Source organism: Osmerus eperlanus, chromosome 2, assembly GCF_963692335.1.
Source record: "Osmerus eperlanus chromosome 2, fOsmEpe2.1, whole genome shotgun sequence".
NCBI classification, from domain to species: Eukaryota; Metazoa; Chordata; class Actinopteri; order Osmeriformes; family Osmeridae; genus Osmerus; species Osmerus eperlanus.
In genome coordinates this window covers 6754364-6761592 of record NC_085019.1, presented here as the reverse complement: position 1 = coordinate 6761592, position 7229 = coordinate 6754364, and positions in this window count along the sequence as shown.

The window sequence follows — 7229 nt, the reverse complement described above, 5'->3', positions numbered from 1 at the left end:
GTGGGCACTGAGTCACCGTGGGTCCAGGCTGTCTCATTAGAGCCTGAGAGAGGGCCGCATTGTCTCAGCCAACTAAGCTCGCTTGTCCCACACAAACAAAGGTGGGATTGTTGCATGATTTGACATGGGTCTGAATAGGTCGTATGAATGTGCTGGTGAGGGGAGGAGGGCTGCCAGACCGTGTCTGTGTCACAGGTTTGGCAGGAGTCTCCTCATACTGTAGGACGGTGCCAGAGGTTAGGAATCTTTTTTATTGCATTACTTTTTCTTTATAACGTCGTTATTCCTGCTTAGGTCTTTTTTTGCAACCGAAATCCGTTTTTATCGGGGGGACTTTCCATCTTTTATCATCTTATATAACTTGTTCAGATTCACAAATAACTTCATACATCAGTAACAGCGTGGCCTTGGCAGTCAGATATTTTATCAGATTCTTTTTCTATGAGTAACCATACTCACATATTTCAGATTTTTTACCATAAAGCCCTGTTGAGTAATATAATCATTTTATCAGTTTAATAGCATTAGTAATGGCGCCACCTGTGAGACAGAGGCCTCTACTGTGACGGGCACTACAATGCCCACAGCCCAGCCATCCAGCCCAGCCATCCATGCCCAGCCATCCAGCCCAGCCATCCATGCCCAGTCATCCAGCACCAGCCATCCATGCCCAGCCATCCAGCCCAGTCATCCAGCCCAGTCATCCAGCCCAGTCATCCAGCCCAGTCATCCATGCCCAGCCATCCAGCACCAGACATCCAGCCCAGTCATCCAGCACCAGTCATCCATGCCCAGCCATCCAGCACCAGACATCCAGCCCAGTCATCCAGCACCAGTCATCCATGCCCAGCCATCCAGCACCAGACATCCAGCCCAGTCATCCAGCACCAGTCATCCATGCCCAGCCATCCAGCACCAGTCATCTAGCCCCGGTCACTCAGAAGGATGTAGAGGACTCTGTCTGCCCCAAATATGATGGAGAGAGAGAGACTAACATGCTTTATCGGCCAGGGTGAGGGCCCACTTCATGTCCTCAATGTAAGATGTCTGCATTGACACTTGTAGTACAAAACAACCAATTTCATAATAAGCAGTAAGTAGTCATTTCAAGTAGCTCTTTCACAATCTCTTCTGGTCATCATGCTAAGAGCACTGAGGTAGATATCCAATTGATGACAGAGATGGCCGAAGCCACTGATGGTCCATAGGAACATGATTCCCTCACAGGGGTAGTTTTGTTCCTACTCTGCCTAGTAACTGACGATTAGAGCCTCTGTTTCCCATCCAGCCTGCCTCCTCACACACTCCCCGGCCCATGTTCGCCTCCATCATCCCTGGGCACTGCTGTTGGGTTCGTCTGACTTGTTCAATATTGCTCCGTAGCCCACTCACCATCCAGTAATTCTACTTTAATTAATTCCCAGCTAGATGAAAATTCCTGTTTTTGTTATTTCAAGAAATGGTTTGTTCCTGTCTAGGGCTGCTGGTAAACTGAGCAGCTTTGCTACAGTGCTCTGAAGAAGGGAGGAATGCAAATAATTCTAAAAGGCTTACAGTTCGCTGGCAGTAGTCATGGCGATGCCTCTTATACAATGGTGGCCTTTTAGAGAGAGGGAGAGGGGAGGAGTCTGCTTTCTCGTTGACTCACTTTAGTGTGATATTAGGAAAGACCTCCTTGCACTCTCCACTGTTCTGTTTATTATGGGATTAAGAAGTGCCCATTGCGATTTGCCCGACTCCGATTATGGAGTGGCCAAAATCAGCATAATAGACTTTTAATAAAGTCCTATCTTTTCATGACTATGTAAAACCTCAGCTGAGAGTATATGGGTGTCCATGTTCAGTGAAAGGCTGTAAGACAGAGCAAGAACTACTGTTCTTACAGTTGATCGTGATATGATCCATGTTGTTTATTGTATAAAGACTTGGGAATTGGGTTCTAGCTGTCCAGTTTAAATAGCTTTAAGGTCCTCCATTACATGGTCAAGCCAAACCAGTAGAAACAGTGGTTCTGCCTCAGGGCAAGGTTAGTGGACTGACTTATTTCACTTACTTAGTGTGTGAACACTGACATTGGAACAGACCCTCGCACAAACACACATTGCAGTATCACAAGGGGATTTCCAAACCTCCTGATTTTGATTATGATTTATTTTCATATCGTTGTTTTTCCCCTCCTGCGTCATCTCAGCAGGCCGGCAGACCTGGCTGTAGGAGGACAGTGTGAGGTCTGGTGTGTGTTTAAGAGAAACACAATCCAGTCTCCCTGTCTGGCTGTGATTACACAGAACGGGAGAGGCCTTCTCATTCGTCTCGTATGATTCCCTCCTTTTAAATGAGAAGAAACAATAGCATGGAGAGAGTCAATCTCATGCCCCTATGACCCGAACGTGGAGGCCAAGTAAGGACTGGGGCTGTCTCTACAAGGACACGGTTCAAACGAATGTTGGAATTGGTTTAGTGTATCATTGAAATATATTTGATTCAGTGTCTCAGTGTGCCGTGCTGTAGAGTATAATTATCATTCACTCATAAAGCTCGCTTGGTACCAGTATAGATTAATTGGGATGTTGAGTAATGGAGAGAGGAGCGCTGCCTGCCTGGCCTGATTGCCCCCAGGTGTTGTTCCTGCTGGGAGTTCCTGTCTGCCTTCCCAACACCTGGCACAGGAGACTAACATCTCAGCTCCAGCTCATTAGCCCGTTATGGCCCCACATTCATTAGCAAAGCTGCTAATTATCCCCCAGTTATAGAGTGCTGCTGCTGTGGGGCAGTTATTAGAGCACTCTGTCATATCCAAGGTATTTTTTGCACCCTCGAATGGAACCCAAACATGGAACAATCATGGCCTGTTCAGATTCAGCAGACCACGCCGTGCCTCTAGTGCGCCTCAGCGCTTATCTCAATGGAAGAGCTGACATGAATGATATGTCTAACTATGGGCGTCACCATGGACGTAACTATGGGCGTAACCATGGTGTTTTCTCTGCTGCCGCTAGAAAGGAAAAGAATGCCGCTAAATACGTGAATGAAGTGAGAATTGGCGACGTGCTGAACGTTTTTATGGAGTCCGTAAACTCTTAAACGTTGCTTTTTTGTTCTTGCTAATGTCGACATTCACCAGTGCTTTTGTGTGCAGTGCATTATGGATTCTTAAAATGCAAAGAAGTCAGAAAGATCAGAAGCACTGTTGAAAATTGCAAAAGGATATGGTCATGTCAAAACAGACGAATAGTGTAGAGCTAATTCTTAGATTGATCGAAATAGCAGAGATAAGTTAATTACACGATTATGATGGAAATAACAGAAGTGCTATAATTATGAATATGACAGCTGATGCGGCCGGTCCTCAGGAAACCATGTTCTTCATAAGTTTCCGAAAGGCCGTAATCAGCAGTTTGCCAGGCATGAGCTCCCTGCCTCGGAAACTACCACGTTGTTGTTTGGAATTATAGTATTTTGTGGATGGAGGCAGCTGGATGGCTTAAAGAATGTGGACTGATTGCTAGGCTGTGTTCTCTTATAGACCACAGGTTAATGGGCAGTGTGTTTTTATATCATGGGTGCCGCAGAGACAGTTCTAGATTATTTGCCTAATTGACATAGGTCAGATTGTAATACTAAAATGGTGGTCTGTCTGGATTTAGTGTTTTACCAAATCCAATCCATGACTGTTCTGAGAAACTTTCAATTATGTCCTGTGCCCTCAATGACAAGAGCACTTTTTTTTTAAAGTCTCCTATAAGGACCTCTTCACATATTGTCAGTGACAAGAAGTCTTTGTTCATCTAATGCCATTCTTGACTTTTACAACAAGCCGGATTCTGGCAGAGTTTAGTCTACTAAAAGACCAGCTACCTTGATTTCCGTTGTTTTTGTTTTGGCTGCATAGTGGCTAGCCTTGTTAGAAGGGAGACAGCCTCCAATTAGGCCTCCCACTTATCTCTGCTTTCCTGGAGGAGTCAGACCAGTACTATCAGCTCAAGCACCTCCCAGATTACTCTCACATGATGATGTGTGTGCCTGCAAGTGTGTGTGTGTGTGCCTGTGAATGTGTGTGTGTGTGCCTGTGTGTGTGTGTGTGTTTGTGTGTGTGTGTGTGTGTGAGTATCTGTCTGGCTTTGTGATAGAGAGGGTAGAGATGATCTTAGGTCCTCAGTGTGTCGGGAATGAGGGGAGGGAGTGGGACAGCAACTGTTTGGGTTGAGCTGATAATGCGAACCCTGTTGAGACCAGCAAGGACTTCAAGGTCTTCTGGCAAGCCTCAGTCTCTCTCAGTCTGATGAAAGCTACAGACGACAGTTCAAAATATGTTGGTGGTCACGTCATTCGGGGGTACTCAAGGTTTTGTTTTAAGATCATTTCGTCTTGTGCTTTACAGTAGCCAAGTTGTAGATATGATCCCACCACAGTGAGCCTTGACAGACTGCTCCCTCTCCTCCCTCCCTCCCTCCCTCCCTCCCTCCCTCCCTCCCTCCCTCCCTCTCTCTCTCTCTCTCTCTCTCTCTCTCTCTCTCTCTCTCTCTCTCTCTCTCTCTCTCTCTCTCTCTCTCTCTCTCTCTCTCTCTCTCCCTCCTTCTGACCCTCCCTCCCATCAAATTTCTCCAGCCAATATGATCCAGTGTTTCAGTGCCTCCTTTTAGGTCTCCGGCCTTCTGCTACTGCCCAGTGCAAGCCACATGGTTTGGCTCCAGAGTATCACTCAGACCTGAAAATAACGAGCACTTCCTAGGGCTTGTGGGTATCTGGTGACATCCGGGGCAGTGACAGGGATTCTTGGACAGGCCAGTGGCGGCCTGTGCCAGCTCATGGTCAAATGACCTCACCTCGTTTTGTAACAGAGTCGCTGTTTTTCTCCTGGAAGGTCAGTTGCGTTGGCCTCCGGAGGACCTCAGATGCTCCAAGCCCCTTTACGGCAGGGTGGTCATTTGAAGAGGGTCTTTTGTCCGTCTGTTTGTGGAGCCTGTGTTGAGTCTGTGGAGCCTGTGTTGAGTCTGTGTTGCCGTGCAGGCTGGGCCCGGCTGGAGCGGTGGTGGTCCATGCTTGCAGAGTGACTTCATGGGGACAGCTCAGACTTCAGGGTCCTGGATCGGCTGTACTCTCCCTCTGGACCCGGGCCAGAATGAGCTCATCCACGACGGCTCAGCCAGCCAGCCCCTCTCGCTCGGTCGCTGGGGTGTCGTTCACACTTAACCTCTGCCCCCTGAGTTGAACCCCTGGCACCAGCTAGTGTGAGACCCAGGTCGGTGTGACACCCTTCCCAGCAGAGCCCAGGCCCAGCGGTTGACCAGAGTCAGCCGGCCGCCCCCTCGGCGCCTGTGTTGCGGCAGCCTCTGGCCCCCACGGTCTCCTATGAGAGGCCCAGTTTGCTCTGGACGTGCGCCAGCACGGAGCCACAGGGGACAGGGTCGGGTCAGTTCTCTGGGGTGGTCCCGCTGTACGTGCGTTTGGGTGTGTATGTGTGTGTGTGTGTCTTCCAGAATCAGTTTGAGAGTCATTGATGGTGTTTTGCTTTTGTTTTACAACACTTTCATTTCATTTTTGCACCCAACCTTTTGACGAGTAAATCTTTCAATCTTTGTGTCTAGACCGCCGTATGTCTTGGGAACAGGAAGGCGGACAGAGTGAAATGAATTACGATTCGGACTCATACCAACTATTTCTATGAAGATGAATGTTGGATCGGCTTCTGGGGGAGGGACAGTGTGGACAGAGAAACAGAGCAGCCAGTTAGAAGCCCTGTCCAGCACACTGTCTGTCTTTGAGCCCTGTGTTTCTCCCATTGCGCTGTGAGGGGCGATGCTATCGGCATCCAAGCTGCCTAGGGAGCCAGTGGGAGAACGGCGAGGCTCTGTGTGATTCTATAAGTCAGACTGTTATTCCGTCAATCAGCCAGAGCCTGGGCTGACCCGGTCAATCTGGACCCAATTTGCTGCAGACACACGTGCGTGCGGGGCCATCCAAGGGTCAGAGCACGAGCTGGAGCCGTATCTCTCACGCCCCTTCCATGTCCACCTCCCCCTCCAACCCCACAACTCCCTCCCCCCCCCCCCCTCCTCCCACAACAACCCCACCCCCCCCCTCCACTGCACCCGCTCCCACCCGTGCAAACCATTTGGAAACCATTATGCAACTCGGTCAGAATTCTCTGATAATTAAAAGGAGACGTTTTCAAAGTTCCCCCCTCAGATTAACGGCTGTTCCCTAGGATCAGGCTGAGCCAAGGCAAACACGCGAGGGGTGGAGAGGTGCTCTGGAGAGGCCAGAGGGGTGTGGTGCTGGGGGGGGGGGGGAGAGAGAGCCCGGGGTAGGCTGCTAGGGCAGGCTGCTAGGTGGTGGGGGCTGGAGTTGGGGCAGTTTGTAGGTAGGAGCAGAGATGTTGACGGAAGCTCTGGGGGCTGAGGTTGGAGCTGGGGCAGGAGTAGGGGTAGCACTTCGGGCTGGGCCTGGGCCAGCCCTGTGGCTTGGGCAGCCTGTTATAAGGAAAGCAACAGCCACAGACCTATTCTGAGCCTGTGGGCCAACTCTGGCCCAACTGGATTTCCTGACAGAGCCTGGTGGAGGGATTTGGCTGGTTTACAGGGAGGTCGAAAGCTCACTGTGATTGGATGCCATGTGTTCAACTGCATCAACCCATTCCCAATGAGGAGAACTTTCTGGCCAGAGCTCTCTCTGTAATTGGTTTTGACAGTATTGACTTATATTATTAGCTTTTGGCCAAAATACATTTCCAATACATTTAAAGTTTTTTCCATTTGTTGAATGAACATTTAATGGTTTTTTTCTTCCAGCTCAGATTGTTATACATAAGAAACACAATAAAATGTCATGACATGTCTTAATTAACAAGAAACCCTTATCCAAACTCTATTTATTCATTTAAATGTACTCGTATATCAGTGAATGCAGAGGGAATTGTGCCTGAGAGAAATCTCTGCAATGCCGTCAAATAGGCCCGGGACTCTGTAAATAAGGCTGATGTCTTGTGAATCAGTCTCTAGATGACATCAACTCCATGCGTAACAGACAGACAAATATTAATGATTGAATTGCGTCTGTTACAAGTGAGTCATTTTCCGCGGAAACTTTCTTCTTATCTGTGTCCTTATCTGTTCGAGTCAGCTCCCTGGTCCTCAGAGATTTTCCACTGAGCAGGGAAAACAACTGACAGGTACTAGGACAGAGGCTTATGCCGGTGGAGGAGTTTGCTTAAGGGACCAGCAGGAGTT